This window comes from Epinephelus fuscoguttatus, linkage group LG2, assembly GCF_011397635.1.
Source record: "Epinephelus fuscoguttatus linkage group LG2, E.fuscoguttatus.final_Chr_v1".
Lineage (NCBI taxonomy): Eukaryota > Metazoa > Chordata > Actinopteri > Perciformes > Serranidae > Epinephelus > Epinephelus fuscoguttatus.
In genome coordinates, this window is record NC_064753.1 from 3,963,549 (window position 1) to 3,986,009 (window position 22,461).

General features: G+C 43.7%; 1 protein-coding gene and 1 long non-coding RNA gene across 2 annotated transcripts in view; both read left to right on the forward strand.

Moving 5' to 3' along the window:
* abhd17c (abhydrolase domain containing 17C, depalmitoylase) overlaps positions 1–22,461 on the forward strand; it is a 56,525-nt gene that overhangs the window by 24,057 nt on the left and 10,007 nt on the right. The gene's annotated exons all lie outside the window — the stretch shown is intronic.
* On the forward strand, positions 8,297–22,300 carry LOC125905658 (uncharacterized). Its single transcript, XR_007451677.1, has 3 exons — positions 8,297–16,602; positions 17,578–17,932; positions 18,081–22,300. It is a non-coding gene; the product is annotated as an uncharacterized LOC125905658 (long non-coding RNA).

Consider the following 22,461-nt stretch of genomic DNA (forward strand, 5'->3'; position numbering starts at 1 on the left):
CCCAGCCTCTCAGGAAACCTCGTGTCAGAGTAGCATGTACCCCATGTACACCATTTAGCCATTTTTAAACTTCAAATCTCCAAAAAAGCTCATAAAACTGAACGAAACTGACTTTCTGTAATGCATTTCAATGGACGTCCAGGCAGAGAATGTCCGAGTGTATTGGAATGGCTATACGCACTGTGATTGGCTCATCACGTTTGAGGGCGGGGCTTAGCCATAGGTCAGTTGTGAACTTTGAGAGCTCACTGAGTCTCACTGAGCTTTGAAATCAGCAACCAAAGAGTTGAACCTGTTGAAATAAACATTCCTTTTGTTATAAGATAAGATACACCTTTATTGGTCCCACAATTGAGAAATTCCAGTGTTACAGCTGTCGGGGGTTGGGGGGTTGGGGGAGTCAGATTAAAGATTTCAAAACTTAAAAACTTAAAAAACTAGGCATGCAAAAAAAGTACAACAGATACAAGAAACAGCAATAAATAATAATAATAATAATAATAATAATAATGAGCAGTGGATCAAAAGTAAGCAATGGATTAAAGTGAGCATATTTAGTGCAAAGTGAAAATTGTATGTGCAAATAAACAACAACAAGGGGGACAGTTATGCTTATTATGGTGTCCCTAAAGTGTCCATGATGCAGTTTATTGTGAACAGTGCTGATTATGTAGCCTGACAGCAGCAGGCATGAAGGACCTGCGATCTTCACACACTTTGGGTGAATCAGTCTATTGCTGAAGGAGCTCTCCAGACCTTTTATCTCCTCCTGCAGGGGGTGGGAGTCATTAGTCCTCAGAGATGACAGCTTTGCTGTCATGCTTCTTTCTTCCACCACCTGCACAGAGTCCAGAGAGCATCCCAGGACAGAGCTGGCCTTCTTGATCAGCTTGCATGTCGCTCATTTTCAGTATGTGACTGCAGCATGTGCATGAGAGGGGAGGGGCTGCTGAGTGCTCAAAGAGGCGAGCTGAGCGGAGCAAAGAGCTCTCTTCAGCGCTGCTTTTCTGAAGCAAAACAAAAGTTAACATGTTCTAAAAAAAGAGAAAACATTGCATGCCCTGTGATGTGACTATCGCACATCGCGATGGCGATGTTCATACGATATATCGTGCTAGAGCCCTGCGCGGGACTGTTTTCTTCATCTCGCTCCTGCCCGCTTCCGCTGAATTTCTGACCATTACCGCCCACAACCGCAACGTGTGTATTACACTCCCGCCTGCATCCGCAATGCGTATATGTCCACTCCCGTCCGCTCCCACAAAACTCTGAGAATTTATGCCCGCACAATAATAGAGATCCATGATTTTGTGTCTTCTCCTGTCCCGCAGGAGAAAACACGTCATTTTATAGGCTATTAATAAAGAGATTCATGGGGTTGTTTGTTTCGTTTCCCTGGCCTGCATGTCTTTTATAGCGCTCCTATTTCGTTGTTTTCATTTAGTTTTTAATGAAATAAAGGCTGTTTCATATTCTATTCTCCTTCTCTGTATTTTATTTATTTTTCTACCTTTATATAATCACACAGTGATTGAGGTTAAGGCAGGTCTGCCTCCAGGATGAAGTTACTGAGGGGGCAGTTAAAAATTACGAGGGGGCAAATCTTTATGCAACGTAAGTCCACAGTGAGTTATAAAGAGCGCGCAGCCATGCGTAATTGTCGCGCGTAATGACAGCCTGTCGCTGGTGAAACACACTAAACTGCACATCTTCTTTCATGTTTGTCTCATGACAGATGGAGCTTACAGACAGACAGACAGGTGGAGCAAGCGGTAAATTGGTATGAAAGCTGGTTCAGGGCATATTTGTCCATTATGAATAAATATGGAGTGGAAACGCTCATGCATGTGCACCAAGATCCCGCAGCGTTTTTTTTAGCCGTCTGTTCCCGCCCGCAGCAAAGTCCAAACCACCCACTCCCGCAAAATTTGCGTTGTCCCGATGCAGCCCTCTATATCGTGCAGCCCTAATATGGTCGGTGGTGCGGTGTTGAACGTTAGCTTGCTAGCTCGCTGCTGCTGCTGCTGCTGCTGCTACTCTCGTCCATGTTCACCCACACCCGCTCACAGTGCATGAACTAGGAACACAACAATGCAAAAATCTGCACCGCATCCGTACCGCGCCTGTGTGTATGGTTTAAATGCGGAAAAGCGCTGCGTGAATATTCCGCAAATCCGTCCTGCATTTCCGCATCGCTGCAGTGAGAATGAATCTTTATGAATGGTGGAAATGAGCCCTTTGCACCAGATGTCAGGAAAATATCCTGACAGTAATACAATGTTGAACAACATCAACACGGCACACTGCATCTCTGGGGTGCTGCATTTGAGCATTTCAGTTTTAATACTGTCTGGACCACATGCCTTCTTTGACCTGGAGAGATTTTATCTGTGTGGTTAGTTCTCCCCAAGTACTTGGGAAATCAAGACGGTTTTGGTTGTTTTTAATTGTTTCTTCTAATGTTTTGAGTTTTTCTTTTATAATATATTGGTCTGAATTTATTGGTATATCTTTGTACAGATTTTCAAAATGTGTTTTCCAGATATCGCCATTTGATTTGATTTTGATTAATTGTGTTTTTGATATCTTCAAGTTTCATGTGGGTATAATTTTGTTTTTTGTTTTTAATTGTACATTTATATTTCTTTAAAATTTCATTGAACCTAATGCGTACGGCTGTGTGTAAAGGTCGGCTAGTTCTACCTTACACAAGGCATTTAGTGACAGGAAAAATTTATAATTTTTCATGTTCCGCTGTCACATTTATTAATGCTGTATGGCGAATTTATCAGATGCCATTTATATGTACATGGGTATGGTATGGACTGAAATATTGTTATTATGTTGATGCCAAAACTTGATATAAGGGGGAAGTGATGCATTACGGGAGGACTGAGCAGTCGGCGTTTGGAGGTGTGCGAGGAGTTTCCCGTCTCTAAAGGATCAAACCAAATACAGCGGATTGTTTTTTGTTCCTTGTGGATTACCTCAAGACACAACTTTGCTGCCAAGCGGGACGAGTGGTGAGGTTGCGTGGTTCTTTGTTTGTTTTTGTGAACTGCGGCACTTCATTACGCTCCAACAGACTCCCCTTTAACATACATGTTTTCTTTTTTTGCCGGCTTTTGGGACTTTGATTGACTGCTGGGGGGGTGGTAATTCGGGTTATTTTGTGAAGGGGGTGTTTTTTGATAATGTGGAAAAAGTGTTTGATTATCTGTGAATTGTTTGGTGAACCGGTGCCCACGCCGTTTCTTGTTTAAGTGTTATCTCCGTCCGGACGTGGACATGATTTATTTTCTTTCACTAAAGTTTGATTATTGACTCAACCTATTGTGACTCATTCTTTAATCTTCGTTTATTCTGAATATTTTAACACCGCAAGGGTGAGAATTTGAGTTTGTTTTGGGTGATAAAGCAAAATTAATTGATCTTTTTTTTCGTATCTCAAACACCTCGCACCTGATCCGCCCGTAACCTTTAGATTAACGTTGTAACTTTTCCTTTGGTTAATTTTTTACAAGGGGAATTGTTACAGAGTGGTGGCCTGTACGGGGACCGGGGATTATTGTAGTATTTTGTAGGTGTTTAAAGGTACAAGCTGTAAGAGATAGTGGAGGGTTTTTTTTTCGTTCCTAATTCAACGCTATACTTGGGTTGGTAATTAAAGTAAATAACGGAAAGTGATTTCATTTATGCCATTCTTGTCTGTTTTATCTGTTATACCGACCTCTAAATCTAACAAGTGTAGGGGTTTGTTTGTTTTTTGTTAAGACCAATTAAAGGATGAGGGTGTGGTTAGTGATAGTGGGGGGGCTGAGTAAGTCAGCCTAAACTACACCTTGCCAGTTCATTGCATACATTATTCATATACCTCGCTCCTGCAAAAAAACTCCATGTCCACCTCGGGTCTGCAGGGGTCACCCGGGGGGAGTAGTGTACATGAAGAAAGTGACCCTCCTCGCGTGGATCTGACCCCACATCCTGCACAACAGGCTGGTACTGCCCCTCACCAGCATGTCACTGTCAGACTCAACCGAAGTGGTGTCACAGAGATCACCAGCCTGTTGGAATCTATGTATCTAGAGCAACAGGAAGCGGGGGAGGGACAGCCGACGGGGGTTGATGATGATGATGAGGGTGGCACATTGACTGAGCAACTACAGGAGTTTCAGTTGAGGATTGAGACCTTGGAAATGCGGCACAAAGAAGCAGTGAATAGCACGTTAAACTGTGAGGAGGGTCTCAGAGCTGCAATCCATTCAGTGGCGAAGGAGGCCAAAGAATACATTGATGAAAAACTGCAGGGTTTTGACCAGGCTGTGGTGGCATGTCTTCGGCGGAGGGACAAACTGTGGGAAGATGAATTAAAAAAGGTCCTAAACAAAACTCGTTCTTTTTGGAGACCAACCAGTTTTTCCACTCCTGCGCCGTCGGTGCCTGCGGGTCATAATGTGTCAGAAGGGGATGCCACACTCCCAACTATGCAGACTGCCCCGGCCAAACTTCCAATCAGGATGGAGTTTCCCCATTTTGGTGATTCCAGGACTTCTTCTGATGTGATGGATTTCATGGAGCAGTGTGAGAACTTTCTTACCCCCAGACCCCTAAGTGACACTGAGCTCATGGGCACTTTGAATGCTGTTTTAAAGGGGTCAGCCCGGAGCTGGTGGTTGGCTGCCCGCAGCAAAATATCTAACTGGGCAAAATTCAAAGAGGCTTTCCTTGAAGCATTCCTGCCTACAGACTATCAGTCGGAGATTGAGGAGCAGCTCAGAGCAAATGTGCAAGCTCCCACCCAGTGCCTGAGGGATTTTGCGTATGATCACTGGGCTCTCTGCCTGAAGTGGAGGCCTGACATGTCGGAGGAAGAGATTGTGCGGCGTATCCTCAGTGCCTGCAATCCAAGGCTGGCCAGTGGGCTTCGTGGCATTGTTTCTACTGTGGACCAAGTGGTTAAGGTGGGGTCACTCATAGAAAAGGACTGGAGTAACTCCAAGGATTACTGGAATAAGATTCAGCAGTCGAGCCATCCAACCAGAAAACCTGGGAAAAAAATGGACCGTGGCCAGGGAGCAGATGTGGCAGTCGTGATGGGTGTTCCTTCTCTTCTGGTGGTGTCGGTGAGCATCCGTGGCTCCAGGGGCGATGCTGTCCTCGATTCAGGGAGCACATACTCCCTGATGCGTAGGTCCCTGTGGGACAGTCTGAGGAAGGAGGAAGAGGCTCTAAGTTCCAGTGAGATCCCAAAGTTCATAATGGCCAATGGACAAGGTAGTAAAGCCATCGGAAAGACTATTTTGTTTCTATCTCTCAATGATGCCCACATCAGTGTCACCATATATGTCCTGGGGGATGACCAGCTGTGCATGCCTCTGCTGCTTGGCCTTGACTTCATGTGTGTCAGTCAAATCATCTTGAAGCCTCACCTAGGAAGATATGTAATGCCTGGGGGGAAGGAGTACAAGTTTCTTCGGAAGACCGTGAAGCACTACAGTGGGGACAGGCAGGAGCCAGAGTCAACTTTTACATGGCAGTAATGGAAGACTCAACTGACAAACAGGCCGCAATCCCTCTCCTGGAAGCTCAGCCTGAGGTCGTTAGGCCGCTGCTGCAGAAGTGGCCTACAGTGTGGACTGAGACCACAGGTGCCACCGAGGTCATAAAGCACAAGATCCTCACTACGGATGAGCTGCCAGTGCGGAGGAGAGCGTATAGAGTATCCCCACAAAAGCAGTCAGTAACTGAAGAACAGATACGAAAAATGCTCAGTGATGGTGTCATAGAGCCGTCGACGTCTGCTTGGGCCTCTCCAGTGGTTCTGGTCCCACGGAAAGAAAACACTCCCCGGTTCTGTGTGGACTACAGGGGGCTAAACGCAAAGACACATCATGATGCCTATCCTATGCCACTGGTGCATGAGATCCTGGAGTCTATGCAAGACGCCCAGTTCTTTAGCTCTTTGGACCTCAAGAGTGGATACTGGCAGGTGGCTATGGACGAAGAGAGCAAACTCAAAACTGCCATGATCACCCATTTAGGCCTGTTCCAATTTAGGGTAATGCCATTTGGTTTGAGGAACGCCGGTGCCACTTTCCAGCGCCTGATGGAAAGTGTTTTGGGGGAGTTGAGGGGGAAAATCTGTTTCGTCTACATAGATGACATCATTGTTTTCTCCGAGACTCAGGAGCAGCATCTGAGGGACCTTGAGGAGGTTTTCCGGAGACTGCATGATGCCCATCTAACCCTCAACGTGAAGAAATGCCACCTTCTCCAAACTCATCTTTCCTTCCTCGGGCACGTGGTCTCTGGTAAAGGGGTGGCGGTGGATCCAGAAAAGGTCAAAGCCATTACGGCCTACCCAGCTCCCACAGATCTAAAAAGTCTCCAGAGGTTCTTGGGGATGGTGGGCTGGTACCACAAGTTCATTCCCAGACTAGCAGACATTGTGGCCCCTCTCAACAACCTAAAGAAAAAAAGGGTGTTATGGGAGTGGTCGGAGCAGTGTCAAGCTGCATTTGAACATTTGAAGGTTTTGTTGCGCTCACCGCCCGTGCTAACCCAGCCAAAGCCTCACCTGGGGTTTCAGGTACACTGTGACTCCAGTGATGTGGGTCTGGGGGCTGTCTTAGCTCAGACCATGGAGGGAGAAGAGAGAGTCATCGCCTTTGCTTCGAGAGCTCTCCATGGTGCTGAACTGAGGTATTCCACCTCAGAAAAAGAATGTCTGGCTGTCGTGAGGGTGGTGGAAAAGTGGCGGCATTACCTGGAAGGCGAAACCTTCGATGTTTTCACAGACCATAATGCTCTCGCCTGGGCCTTCAACTGTCCCAAGACTTCGTCCCGCCTGACCAGGTGGACTTTGAGACTTCAGGCATTCACTTTCCGGGTCCACTACAAGAAGGGCTGTTGTAATGTAGTGCCTGATGCCCTGTCCCGTGCACCTCTGCCAGAAGAGGGTAATGTGTGCGTGGCATTGGCAAATTCCTACTGGGTCAGTCTACCCAGTTCGCTGCAGGACATTGAAAAGGCGCAGCAGGCTGACTCTTTATGCAGGGAGTTGACGCAGTCTATTGACTTTGGCCAGCTGACTCCCGGACGCATACGCTTTCAGCAACAACAAGGAGTGTTGTACCGGGGGGGTCCCCTCCAAATATGGGGGATACAGCTACCAGCTGGTTGTGCCTGCAGTGTTGGTGCCTGAGTTCCTGTCCTACTTTCATGATAGCCCATTTGGAGGCCACTTGAGCAGGATGAAGACACTCCTGAAGGTCTTGGAGGTGGCTTGGTGGCCAAGTGTCCGGAAGGATGTATGGAGTCATGTCCGCTCTTGTTGCACATGCCAGCAGTATAAAGGTTCCAACGACAAGCCGGCTGGATTACTGCAGACTACAGAGGTCAAAACCCCAGGAGAAATGATAGGAGTGGACTTCATGGGCCCTTTTCCATTCAGTAAAGCCCGGAATTCAGTCCTCATGGTGGTCGTGGACTATTACAGCAGATGGGTCGAGCTTTTTGCCCTCAGGGATGCCAAGACTCCAAAAGTCTGTCAAATTCTTAAAAATGACGTCTTCACACGTTGGGGAGTTCCCACCTACCTGCTCTCAGACCGGGGACCACAATTCACGAGCCATCTGATGTCCAGATTGTGTGAAACCTGGGGAGTGACCCAAAAGCTGACCACAGCGTACCATCCACAGACTAATCTTACTGAACGTGTCAACCGGACATTGAAGACGATGATTGCCTCGTATGTAGGAGGCCACCATCAGGACTGGGACCGGTGGCTGCCTGAGTTCCGGTTGGCGATCAACACAGCAGTACACGAAACCACTGATGTGACTCCTGCTGTGCTGGCCCTGGGGCGCAACCTCAAAGGCCCGCTGGAGCGTCTCATTCACAAATCCCCTACACCCAGCACATCTGCATATCACACGCTACATACTCATACACAGCTGGTGAAGGAGGTTGAGAGGCATGTGGGGAGAGCCAAAGCTAGACAAGCCAAGTACTACAATGCACGCAGAGATGTACACTTTGCTGTTGGTGACTTGGTCTGGGTTAGGTCTCATCCTTTGTCTAAAGCCTCAGCCAAGTTCTCTGCCAAGTTTGCACCCCGATGGTCAGGGCCTGTCAGGGTAGAGAAAAGGCTAGGTCCTGTAAACTACCTTGTTCGGTGGTTAACTGATAAAATGAAGGTAGACACTGTTAACACAGTAGACCTGAAACCCTATTTTGGTCCCGATAAGCCGCTGGCTTGGGGGGGGGGGGGGGGTGTAAAGGTCGGCTAGTTCTACCTTACACAAGGCATTTAGTGACAGGAAAAATTTATAATTTTTCATGTTCCGCTGTCACATTTATTAATGCTGTATGGCGAATTTATCAGATGCCATTTATATGTACACGGGTATGGTATGGACTGAAATATTGTTATTATGTTGATGCCAAAACTTGATATAAGGGGGAAGTGATGCATTACGGGAGGACTGAGCAGTCGGCGTTTGGAGGTGTGCGAGGAGTTTCCCGTTTCTAAAGGATCAAACCAAATACAGCGGATTGTTTTTTGTTCCTTGTGGATTACCTCAAGACACAACTTTGCTGCCAAGCGGGACGAGTGGTGAGGTTGCGTGGTTCTTTGTTTGTTTTTGTGAACTGCGGCACTTCATTACGCTCCAACAGACTCCCCTTTAACATACATGTTTTCTTTTTTTGCCGGCTTTTGGGACTTTGATTGACTGCTGGGGGGGTGGTAATTCGGGCTATTTTGTGAAGGGGGTGTTTTTTGATAATGTGGAAAAAGTGTTTGATTATCTGTGAATTGTTTGGTGAACCGGTGCCCACGCCGTTTCTTGTTTAAGTGTTATCTCCGTCTGGACGTGGACATGATTTATTTTCTTTCACTAAAGTTTGATTATTGACTCAACCTATTGTGACTCATTCGTTAATCTTCGTTTATTCTGAATATTTTAACACCGCAAGGGTGAGAATTTGAGTTTGTTTTGGGTGATAAAGCAAAATTAATTGATCTTTTTTTTCGTATCTCAAACACCTCGCACCTGATCCGCCCGTAACCTTTAGATTAACGTTGTAACTTTTCCTTTGGTTAATTTTTTACAAGGGGAATTGTTACATGTGTTGTTTGGTTGCTAATGTTTTTCATTCGCTATTTTTCTCAGGTCTTTTCTGTTGGTCTTGCATTCTTGATCAAACCATTTGTCAGCATTTTAATAGCCGCCTTGTGAAATATATTTATATCATCAATGGCCTTGTTTACACCATCTCTGGTAGGGACATATTGTTTTTTGTTATATATTGGCATGTTATTTATCAGTTCAGGTGAGTTTAAGGCCATGATGAATTTGTCCTCACTTTCTGGGGCCCATCTGTAAGCGGGATTTAGTTTATACAGCTTACTGTCACTCATTTGACCTGAGATTTTAGAGAACACATTTTTTGGTTGTGGTCTGAAAGAGCTGTTTGTTGTCTGTCAGTGAATGCACTGATAGTAGAGGGGTACATGTCAGTGACTGTGTAGTCTACCGCGCTAGACCCAAGAGCTGAGGAGTATGTGAATCTCCCTGAAGAATCCCCTCTGAACCTACTGTTAACTATGTACAGGCCTAAGGCCCGTCAGAGATAGACTACCTCCCTGCCACTTTGATTTATTTCAGAGTCAAGGTTGTTCCGATGGGTGATAGTTGGTGTGGTAAACAGGGGAGAATGACCAAACACATGGTTGTTGCCCTGTGGGTCGATGACATCAGGTTCAATTCCCGTTCGTCCATTCAGATCTCCAGTTAGAAGCACGTTTCCCTGGGCCTGGAAATATGCGATCTCTCAATGGAGAGTTTCAAATGTGTCTTCTTCAAAATAGGGAGAATCTACTGGGGGTATGTAAATAGCACATAGATATAGATCTCTATCAGTTATACCCAGCGTTTGATCTAATCTTAGCCAAATGTGTGATTTACCCTGTTTTACTGGTGAGATCAAAAGATCTCCTTTATACCACACCAAGATCCCCCCGGATGTTCTGCCCTTGCGTATGGTTTTTAATTTTATAGAGGGCACCATGACTTTGTTATATTCTGTAGGACAGTGAGTGAGCATATCATTTTGACACCATGTTTCAATGTTACAATTACATCAATGTCTTTGATGGATTTCATAAAGTCAGGGTTTCCACTTTTCAGCTCAGTGGTAGAGGAGTGGAGACCCTGAATATTCCAACAGCTTATATGTAACAAATGCATTTAAAAACAGTTAAAATGAACCTATATAGTGAGGTAAATATAAAAACACCTACAACTATGTATACAGTTACTACACTGGATAATAATTTGATATGAAATTTTATGGTAGCATACTGTTTTCACTAATACTACTACTACTGTACTGACTACTACCTTTTTATTGTGTTCTGAATATGTGCATCTTAGCTGGACAGAAGCCGGGTGCAGAGGGTTTGTAGCATCTCTGTGATGTCTCCCAGTTCAGAAGGCAGGTGCCGCAGCATGTCTCCGCCGCTGATGCTGCAAAGGGTGTCGGTGGGCAAAAGGTCGAGGATGGGGACGGCAGTCCCCTCCGGCTGCGCTCCACATCTGTGAGGCGGTGGGTGCGCGGGGAGTCAAAGGCCCACGTTGAATTGTCATGACTCCTTGCATTAGGCGGGATGATCCTGGGGTGGTGATGGAGAGGAGAAGGCCTGGGGTGGTCTCCAAAACCCTGAGTAGATTTTGATTTTTTTTTTATTTGATTTCTTTATTTAAGTGTCATGCTTCAAAGAAGCCCAGCCCTTAGGGGCTTATAAGACACTTCATCTCAAAAACAGAAACAATGATCAAATATACAAGTTGGAAACAACCAAGATACAAAACAAATGTGCAATAATAAAGATGCACAGTCCTCATGATTAGGACAGTGAACCCTAATCTAATCCATTGATATGTCTCACTTAAAGGGCCAGTGTGTAAAATGGGTTAAACAGTGACATCAGTGGTCAAATTCTAGATTGCAGGGCTCACTCACTCACCCCTCCCGTCGGGTAAATGACGGCAGCCTCGTAGGGACAAAAAGCCTTGCGCACGACTTTTTCAGGAGTAGGTCTATCTAATCTCTCTCTTTATAGCGATCATACACTTGTATAAACATATTAATGGGTAGAATATTCAGATTCAGATTCAGACTGACAATAAACCATGCCAAACATTACACACTGGCCCTTTAAAAAGCAAGGATTGCCTTCTATTCCAGGCTTTGAAAATAAAATTAAAACCTCAGTCTTAAATAACCGCTCCAACTTCTGACCATCATCTGCCCAAAATAAATCAGCTTTTTGTTTTTGCATTTCATCAAACAAGGGAACCCTTAAATCCTCATGCTGTGAACAATAAAACATAAAATGAAATTCATTTTCAACCTCTTTCAGATCACAGACATTACATATCCTATTGTCTTCAGGTACCGCAGTAAACCGCCCCACTTCAATAGCGAGGGGTAGGATACCAGCTCTGAGCTGAGCACACAGTGACCTCTGGCTTCTGGTTAGAAAGGAAGTAACGTAGGGTTCAGGGCCAAAACTCTGCTTCATTTGAACATATGATCTAAGCTTGAAGTGGGGGTTGGAGGGCTGCGTCCTAGAGCCATGTCTTTGAGGGACTTTGCAAATATCCTCACCCTATCTCTTTGTAGATGGAGTCCATCATAGAGGTCCCATGTCCCAATGGGTGGGTGGAGGGCCAGGTGGACATTGGGTAATGTGGCACATCCTCTTCTGATCTCCATATTAATATCATTGATGATATGAGGAGGAGTGTCTGCCCTGGGTAGCAGGGTGGAGACCACAATGCGGGTGTCAGGGAACTCCTTACTGGCCTGCTCCACCATCTTCTTCACTGCCTCAGCAGTGTCCTTATGGAGGCGGTGCAAGTCATTTGTTCCTGTGTGGATCACCAGACATTCAGGGTTCTTGATCTCTTTTTTCAATAACTTCATTGCTTGGCCTGTGGTGCTGCAGCGTTTAGACAGCACTTTCTTAACAGGAAAAAGCTAGTTTGTCAGCCAGCAGGACCACTTGTTGGTCTTGCTCCTCATGCTGAGTGCAGGAAAGCTGGGATGGACAGAGCTGGCTGTTGGTAGCTGGTTGTGTGGCTGGATCAGCAGGTGCCAGGGTGTTGCTGGGCAGAGAAGGTTGGATAGAGACGAGGCAGGGGTCTGCGTCACTGGCAAGGAGAGTATGTGTCTCTGTACTTCTCATTGTGGGAACTGATGAGAGTTTGACAGGTGTTGGATTTGCCTGGTGAGGCTCCCGTCTCTCTTCTTAGCATGATCCTTCCCATTGGCAAGCTGAGCACGGAATACACTGTTCTCCTGTTTGAGTGCCTCTAGACGAAGTCTAGAAGTCCGAAGTCAGATGCCAAGGTCTGGTTGTCTCTCTTGAGATGCTGGAACTCCTCTTTAAGGTGCTGTAGAGCGTTGTCTGAGGGGTCAGACAGCCTAGCCTGAGTTTGCTCTTTAAATTCAGCATAGTCTAGCTCCAGCAGGGCTAGACTCTCCTTCATCTGGTTGGTGGAGGGGCAGAGATGGATAAAGTGGTGGGGTTCTCTGCTGGGCTCTCACCATCTTCACTGTCAGAGAGGGCAATGATTCTCTTGGTGTCCACCTCATTTTTAAACAAGGGGAATGCCTCTTCAAATGAATCCATGTTAGCTTCATTTCCTTGTATCATGATCTTTCCTTTGGTGTGGTATGTGATGGTAAGCAGAGGGTCATCAAGGTCAAGGTTTTACAGATCTTTAATTGATAAGTGTTCAGGAGCTCATTCTTTTTGCAGCTTACTCTCTGTCTCTCTCTCTGTCTGTCTCTGTGTCTTTCATTCTCTTTCTCTTTTTTCTCTTTGTCTCTCTGTTTCTCTCTCTTAATCTTCAATTTAATGGACTTTTTTGAAATGGAATTGTCAGTGTGTAGGACTTCTGTTGTTGATTTACAAGAGGAGCCCACACTTCACTATCATACAGTAATGTTGGTTCAATTATAAATTGGAATATTTTGAGCCAGATTCTAACTAGGTGTATCTTTGCTTGAAAAACTTTTACATAGCATATAAATCTCTGCTTCCCATGTCTCTGAGATCATTAACAGTCAGGTTGATACTTCCTGTTGAGGTAATTTTTAGTCCCAGATATGTGTAGGTGGTTGTGTGTGGGTTCTCTGTCAGTGGAGCCCAGCAGGAATCTGATTGGGTTTCCCTGACACCTGGGTTGTTTCTGGAAGACCATATTTTTAGTCTTTTCTAGATTGACTGTCGGGCCCAGGTGTGACAGACGTTTTGTAGATGACCCAGTTGTTGTTTTAATGCTTCCTTGGATAGAGCTAACAATATTAGATCATCTGCAAAAAGGAGGCATTTAATGTCTGTGTTAGAAATGCTGAGTCCAAGGATATCTGACTGTTCTAGTGGTTTTCATCAATATAAATGTTAAACAGGGTGGGGCTGAGGCTGCAGCCCTGTTTCACCCCTCTACTTTAGGGGAAGAAATCTGTTTCCATATTGCCAATTTCCACGGCACATTTACTTGGTTTTAAGGTATACCGTGATATAAAAGTTGATGGTTATCATATGGTGTATATTTGCTTATCTACAATATTGAAAAAAATCTCCACTTTATTTTAGGTATTTTTTAAGGGGAGACTTTTTACATACATATGCTTTAACAAAATGGTTTCAAATTGTAATGATAGCAATAAAATGTTTGTTCATCCAACAATAATCCTTCTGTCTTCACTCCTTTAAGGGTCATTCTTCCTGATAATAAAGATTTTGTAATATTGTGATACCGCGATATTTTCTAAGATGGTTAGCGTACCATGAAAATCTTTTACCATTGCAACTATACAATCCATTATGTCAAAATGAGTCTCTCTGTTTCTCTTTTTCTCGCTGTCTCTCTCTCTCTCTCTCTCTCTCTCTCTCTCTCTCTCTCTCTCTCACTCACTCACTCACTCACTCACTCACTCACTCACACTCACACTCACACACACACACACACACACACACACACACACACACACACACACCAGTGGCGGCTGCTGGTCTTTCAAACGGGAAGCTCACTTTAAGTCATAAAACATGACATCATGAAATTTGTCATATTGTAGCGAGGCAGTAACTTATTAAAGGAACATTTAATTGAAGCCATTTTTCAACCACACTCATGCCACAGAACCACAGCAAAACACACCTCAAAGATTTTCAGATGGGTTTAAACAACTGAACTGTACTGTACAAATGGAGAAAATGAGCTATATCGCTTATGGAAATAAAGAACTCCAGAAGGCACTCTGTCAGAAGACTCCATTCGCCAATGCCGGTGTGTATTTCCAAAGCGCTCCTCTCCCGCCTACCGCTCCATTAGGTCCCAGGGAAGCTGATCCTCCCTGGAAGTGACGATTTTGTCACATTTATCCAGTGACCGTCTTGCTTTGCTGCATGAAAAAAACCTGCTCAGTGCTGTCTCATAGGAATGCTCGGAGGCTCTGCGTCCACTGTGTTGACATGACAATGTATGACAGGGAGGTCGCATTTGAAAACTGGTGATAAACAGCTGATGTTTTAACATCATAGTTATGTTAAACGCATCCTAGCGCACGTTTAATGCAATGTAAATTCTTATTTTGATGTAAATTCAATAGTGCATATTTGACCATTTCTTCTATGAAATTTTGGGGGAAGTTCAACCTTCCTTGTTGTCTCAGCAATCGCCCCTGACACACACACACACCTAACTGAGCCGTGTGTAGACTGGCCCTCCTCTCCATGCAGTCAGAATCAAAACATGATCCTGCGTGGGAGGAAGGATTGATTTTGGCTTTTCCCCACAGAGAAGATGGCTGGCCAAATTCCTGAATAGAATCAGTCATAGATGGTTAGTATCGTGTATACTTCTGCACAAATGTGTCCAAAACTCCAAATGAAACTTGAAAAGGCTCTAAAGGGACCACAGGTATTAACAAAACAGAGTACCTAGAAACTTAAAACACATATTTGGAAGCTGCACAGTCCGAGCAGTGTGATTAGCTATTCAGTTAATTTGTTCAGAATATTTCCAGGCTCCAGCCAGGGCTGCTGTGGCAGCTGAAGCAGAGAGGGTCAGGAAGGGATAACTGTAGGGGATGAAGACTGAGATGTGGGAAAGGAGGAGGACAGCAGCCAACATGCTGCTGTGGAAAGAGCCAGTTTGGGCAGAAGCAACAGGTGAGATTGACAGCAGACATATAAATGCAGAGCAGGTCAGAAAAGCAGGTAACTCATTTCTGTTCTTCTGTGCCTAGTAGAGGCACTGGATTTCATCCAGAGCTGCTCAATAAGTTTCACTTTAAGCCTTTGATGTACCACAGAAAGCATGTTAAATTTAGTATCTGCATGTGCCCTATTATGAATAAACTATCAGGAATAAAGTTTTAATTTCTCTTTTTTGTTTTTCATCTCATATATGTAATTTCAAGATTAAAAATGATCACAAATAAAAATAAATGTTCCTATTCATATTTTGAGCATGATTGCTTCACTTTTTAGGGTGTTTTTTTGACTGTGCAGGAACCATAATAAGCCTGCACCTAAGAGAGGTCAACGAGAGCTTTTGTTGAGCTTGGAGCAGTCAAATACACAAGAGATTACTTGGAACAACGCATCACTATTAGGGATGGGCAGCACAAGCAAAAACACTATTCGAAAATCGTGGCAACTATTAGACAATTTTTTGAATAATCGCCCCCAAACCCCCCCCACCCCCACCCGGAGCCACGCACACAGAGATCCATTCATCATTAAATGCCCCAACATTCTCGGGCGGAACATACGCGCAACGGACTCCACGGAGGTCCGCGCGGACTCAAAGCAGACGTCCGCAAGCCCTGTGTGCGCAAAGCTCCGCGCACCAATGACTGCTCAGCATGTATTTTTCACATCGCGGGGATTTTCCACGGATATTTTTACAGGAAACTACAACATGGAAGTGCTCTTGACTATGAAAGCCCGAATGACTGCGGACATACCTCGCAGAGTAGTAGTCTCTGCATGTTTCTCCTGTTTGTAGAAGAGCATCAAACTAGCTGGTAGCCCATCTCACACCGCTGTAGCAATCCTATACTGCCCTCGTGCGGTTAGGAGCTGAATTGCATGTCAAATAAAGGGGGGAAATAAGACAGTGAATAGTAATAGTTGCATTAAAAAATCGATATTTCAAAAATAAAACGACTATTCGAAATTTGAAAATTGTGACCCATCCCTAATCACTATGGAGCAGCGCCAGGACAGCATCAGATGCCAGGCCACTCTTGCGTCTGGTAGGTTCCCATTTCAACCGCACGTGTATAGTAATACAACTTGAGTATATTCAAATAATTTCTAACCATTTTGTTGTTTACAGGCATCTAACTGAAGGACTCCTTTGAGCCCACTGTTGTTTTGGAGCATGAGGCAATCATTGGTGGGTTCAAGTGCCTTTACTGGCTCATAAAAAATGAACTGGCCCACCACACAAACTACCCAAATCAGTTAAGCCTGATGAGTGTCCAGGGTGCATCTACGTCTGAAAATTAAAGGTAAAGGTCACATAGCCATTGTTCAAGATTAAACTCAGTCTTTGCATTGATGAATTAAAAAAATAAATTAGAAAGTCCTTTTCCCTTTTTCTCAATGTCAAGATTGAAGATCAACTTGTCTTATTTCATGTTGTCTGCTGAGTCAATACGTTTTACTGTGTATAAATTAGGGACTGTGTTCTGCACTGAGGTTTAAATGGTTATGGATGTACTGACACCTGGTCCGACACACTGAGGATGATTTCTACCACAGAGTTTTTCAATATGAAGTTAACAGAGTGCTGAAGAGAAAAGAGTCCTTTGGGGGGTTTGTTTGGTTCATTTACATCAAATTCAGCTTCTTACAAAGATGGTTCTTTTCTTCAGGCCTTGCAATAAGGCTTATTTTATATTTTCTCTTGTTACTCTCCCATCAGAACCCTTTAATCACCAGTTTAATACCAGTTGAATTCTTAATTTCCTGTTGGTTGAGAAATGAAATGAAATTAAAAGGAAATTTCGGTTTATTTCAACCTGTCTCCTATCATCCTAAATTTGTTTCAAGGGACTAGTGACATAAAAATAATAGTTAGCATGTTAGCTGTTAGCCTAGATACAGCCGGGGCACATAGTAGCACCAGACCTGATAAAACGTAGGTGAACAGGCAATCTTCAAGTGCAAAGTTAGTCCACTAAACAACCTTTTTTTCCACAAAGACCGCCTCATATCATTAGGATAAATGTCACAGAACATATAGAAAATGACATGTAAACGTGTTGTCTTACCTTACTGGTGTGCTGCCATGTTTGTTTACCATCTAGCTCTGCTTTCCAAAGCCGAGCTAGATGAAGTAATAGTAGTTTGAGACCATTGTATTTATTGTCTGTCAATTCATTCTAATTATTATGTCTAAGGTAATAATGTACAGTAATCTGATACTGTAGTAGTTATTCATTAACTAATAATCCTTATGTCTGTAATTGCAACATCTCTAGGACACACTAGCTCTCTTTGCACAAGACCATCAAGCCCCAATTGAGGAACCTGAGTGCTGTCCCTTGGAGCACTGGCAGAGGAGGCAATGGGGAGAAGATGTCCAGTGGCAAAGTGACTCCATACATTCTGTGCTAAGTACAGATTTGTAGCAGCAGCACAAGTTTAGGTTCCTCTCACAATTCAGACTCTTAGGAGCATCAAAGAGGCCGGACAGACTCCACTCACTGGATCATTCCTGTCCCGCCTCCATTAGAACCCTGATGAGCCCAAAGACGTTGAGAGTTCAACATACGTACAGGGCGAGAAGTCCAAGAAGTGCTTAGCGAGGAGCAGTGGGCCAGAATCCTGCAGGAGGTAAATGCCTACATTTCTGTACAGTGAACTTTTCCCTTCCTTGTCAAACACAATTTTATTATGTGCAGGCTCTTTGACCTGGCCCTTAATCACTGTAGTAAGGGTCGGTGTAGGCTCTCTCTAAAAAGATGTTGATCTGTCATTGTAGGTTACATAACTGGCCTGGAAACACACGTGGACAGGAGGTTCCATGATCTGGACGTCTTTGGGGCCCTCAGTGCTTAGGCTCTGCAGTCAGCTGCTCTACAGGATGATACTACTTGTTCAAAAATCATATTTTCATTGGGGCATTCAGAAGTACTGCTGGGCTAACCTCTGCCCATGCCTGAGCCTCCTTGTTAGCATTGCACTAGCTGTCCCTGTTTCCATTGTGAACTGTGAATGTGACTTTTTGATGATTAACAGGGAAATAGTATCACTTTGAAAAGCACAACAAATAACTACACATTTTCTTTATGTTAGGATCTCCATAATGGTCCCTGTCTTCCTTGGTCCCAGAGGCCTTCCCATATGATAGGGCGTTGGAATATTTTTTCAGAATCCCCATAAAATTAAATATTAAGACAAGTTGGCTGTGGAGCAGTCACTTAAAGTGTAGCATACTCACTTTATATATACTGTATTTTTTAAATTATTTGACACAGTGTTGCAGTTTCAAAAATGTTCTGGCACACCAATAAGTCTTAGTTACGGGGGTACAGGATTAAAAACTCTTTGCTCAGAAAGATTGTGTATATGAACATAGTCTCATGAAGGCCTGAGGACCAAAATGTTTAGCCTGCTTAACATTTTTTCTGAACACCAGTTTTGCCTCTGAGGACCAGATTTACTAAGAAAATGACACTGAAGTTGATGCAATGCAGCTTTTATTATGTATTTATTACGTTCAGTTAAAAGTCACCCATTTCATCCAGCTAAAATGATTTATTTTCCTTGATGTCAGCTTTCATGAAAGATGCTGTTGCAAAATGGCTGCAGTATCAATATCATCCACCAGATAAACTTGATAACATGTTGACACAAATATTATGGTTTACTAGCAGTTTGTTTATAGAGGATATCCCTTATATAAATAAACAGTTATTAAATAAAAAACACGATAATAATAACTGATTTAATAGATAGCAACAATACGATTATGACCTTCCAGAAATTCTCACAATTAGATGGTCCTTTATGTACACCACTAGAATGTAATAAAAATTATTGTATGATCATCCAACATTTGGGGAAAAATGCTATAACTAAAAAGCCAAGACAACAATTAGTATGCTGCCAATATATTAGAGACCAGTCAATATAACTTAGATAAGTACAATATCACTCCAATCAAGTGGTGGCTGTAGCTCAGTCCATAGGGACTTGGGTTGGGAACCGGAGGGTCACCTGTTCAAGTCCCCATCCGGCCCAAATATGGAGCGTGGACTGGTGGCTGGGGAGGTGCCAGTTCACCTCCTGGGCACTGCCGAGGTGCCCCTGAGCAAGGCACTGAACCCCCCCCAACCGCACGGGGCACCTGTCCATGGCAGCCCCCCCTCACTCTGACATCTCTCCACTTTGTCAACTCTACTTCGTGCATGTATAGGTCCTGTTTGTGCATGTGTGTGTCTTTCGGACCTGTGTGTTAATGACAAAAGAGTGAAAAAACTGAATTTCCCCTCGGGGATTAATAAAATATATAAAATTAAATTAGATTAAAAAAAATACCTCCAATAAGTGGGAAGACTCTATTTATATAACAATTCTATGGAAAGATGTGTTTAACATTATTTATGAAGAGAGAGGAGGAGCGCACACCAGGGTTGGCGAGGTGCTGACCATTGATGGAAAAAATACAAATTTGAAAAAAAGATGTCAGGTGAACACTCTAAAAATATTTTCTTTTATTCAAATACCGATGTTTCGACTAGACCGTCTTCATCAGGGTTTTTTTTAACATTATTCATAACACGACCTAAGATGTATCTGTATGCATAATACAAAGGTGGATAATAGAGCACATATTAGAGCACAAACTTCTCGTGTTTATTTAAAGGGCCAGTGTGTAATATTTGGCATGGTTTATTGTCAATCTGAATCTGAATCTGAATATTCTACCCATTAATATGTTTATACAAGTGTATAATTGCTATAAAATAAAATTTGTTTGGTTTTCGTAGCTATATATAATTATGCTTTATATATATATATATATATATATATATATATATATACACATATAGCAAGGGCCTTGCTTTAGAGAGGTCGCCATCTTGCGCCGCCATGTATGTACGGCAGACCGAGCGGACAATCCAGCCAGCCAGAGAACGCGTTTCGCGTGTATAAATAAACCAACAAAGACAGCGGAGGGAAGGAAGAAGGAGGAGGAAACAGCAGAGAGTGTTAGTAGTTTGTCGATAGAGAGTAGTGAAAAGTTTTTTTAGTTATAAAGTTTGTGAATGGACCACACTTACCACGCAACAGGAGAGAATGAACCCGAACCGTCATCTGTAAGGAAAAGAAGACGCAACTTCACTCCTTGTGATGCACTCTCTGCGGCGCTTTTCCTCCTGATGATATATCTCCCCAACGATGGTAGCAGTAGCACCGAATCCCATTCTGTGCATTCAGCCTATCTTCTCGCCCACTCAGCATCAAACACATGGAGTTCCTCATCTGTATGCTCCGGCTCAAACAGGTATGGCTCTGGGTCTGCGTCCGCTACAAGAAACTCTTCAAAATCGTGTTCAAAGTCGTCAATTGCAGCTACTATAGTCGGAGATATTGCTAGGCTAAATAAACAGCTGAGCTCTGTTTACCGGCTACGCTGTCAGTCAGTGTGGGCTGGATATTGGTGGAGCAGAGGTGGGAGGGGGGTCCCCACTAAGTATGGTAAACAAGTATGTGTGTATGAAGTGTGTCTGTTACGTCAGAAGAGTCAGAGTTTGGGACGGAGTCTTTTACACCCTGGAGTGTTACTAGAGTTTTTGGAGTGCTCAAATAAACTGGCCTTTTTCCCCGAACGCTCCTCTGGTCTCCTGCTCGTGAGGGATTCATTACAATATCGTAACGTGGTTTAGATTTCTAAATAAATATTCACCTCGTCGCTAGATAGACCTACTCCTGAAAAACTCGTGCGCAAGGCTTTTTGTCCCTACAAGGCCACCGTCATTTACCCAACGGGAGGGGTGAGCGAGTGAGCCCTGCAATCTAGAATTTGACCACTGATGTCACTGTTTTCAACCCATTTTACACACTGGCCCTTTAAATACAATCAATTTTAGCAGATGGTTAGATGTTAGCTTTCACTGTTATTTTATTGGTAACCTGAACGCTGGCTACTGTGGGCCATAGCCATTGCCAAAACAGTGAGATACCTGATGTAAGCGCTGTATTAGCCACTTGTGAGTCTTCTCCTGTTCACCAGCAGGAATAAACACATCCCTCCTTAGCTCTTAGCCAGCTACAGCTTTGCCATCTCCCTCAGTTTACCAAGCTGACAATATGTTCACTTTGTTATAATCTAAGACATCTATAAACTAGCGATGCATGATATTGGATTTTTTTGCCAATAGCTGGTATGCTGATATGTAACACTTCATTTGGCCGTTAACCAATATTGATTTATTCACCTTCTTACCCAACTAAATTTATTGATCCTCAAGTGTCTTCTGTAGTGTAATTAACATTATATTATACATGCATACTCTTATTGTGATGGCCCACCAGCAGATGGAAACATGGAATACAATGTTTTCCAATGTATGTAATATTCATTCATTGTGCAAATTAAGAAAAAGCATGTTGGAAGATTCTGATAGCTGATTTTAAAGCTGATATTGGCAGATACCAATGATGTGCCGATATTATCGTGCATAAAATGGTCAGTGATCTGATTTATTGTGCTATGTTATTTTCTCCTATTTTTTAATACAGAGATTGAAGATTTTGGATAATTTGTATTATAACCTACTATATTATGAGCTCTGATGTATAAGTTGATTTGTTCAGATCAATGACCTATTAAACTACTACTTCCAGGTATTTTTGTGAGTAATGTCTGCTGCCTTATTTGATTGCTGGTATCTATGTCATGATGTCTGACACCTCATTTGATGCAGTCATCACCTTTCCCTCTGCTCTGCCAAACCCCCTCCCACACAGTATCAGCAATCCTCTGCCATGCAGTAAAGCAGTAGTCTGCTGTTTTTTGGCTGGCTGCCGTGCCAGCTTTTTCATGCATTAAGAATTTTGGACTAAAAACATCTTGGGCCCTATTTAAAGAAAAGAAAAGAAGCAGAGTGAGACTGCGAGAGAGAAAGAGGGAGCGCGCGCGGACAAGAGAAACGTTGTTAACAAATTGTAAATTATTCAATTTATTTTATTTTAACCCAGGAGGTTAGAGAGCCCAGCTTCCTCTCCAGCATCCTGAACCCCCTTGCCTGAAGGTGCAGGAAGGGCTGGTCCCGTGGCTGCACCCGGGTCCGTCTGGTCTGGCTGCACGCTGGCTGCGGAGCTGGGGTCCTCCTCCTCCTCCTCCTCCTCCTGAC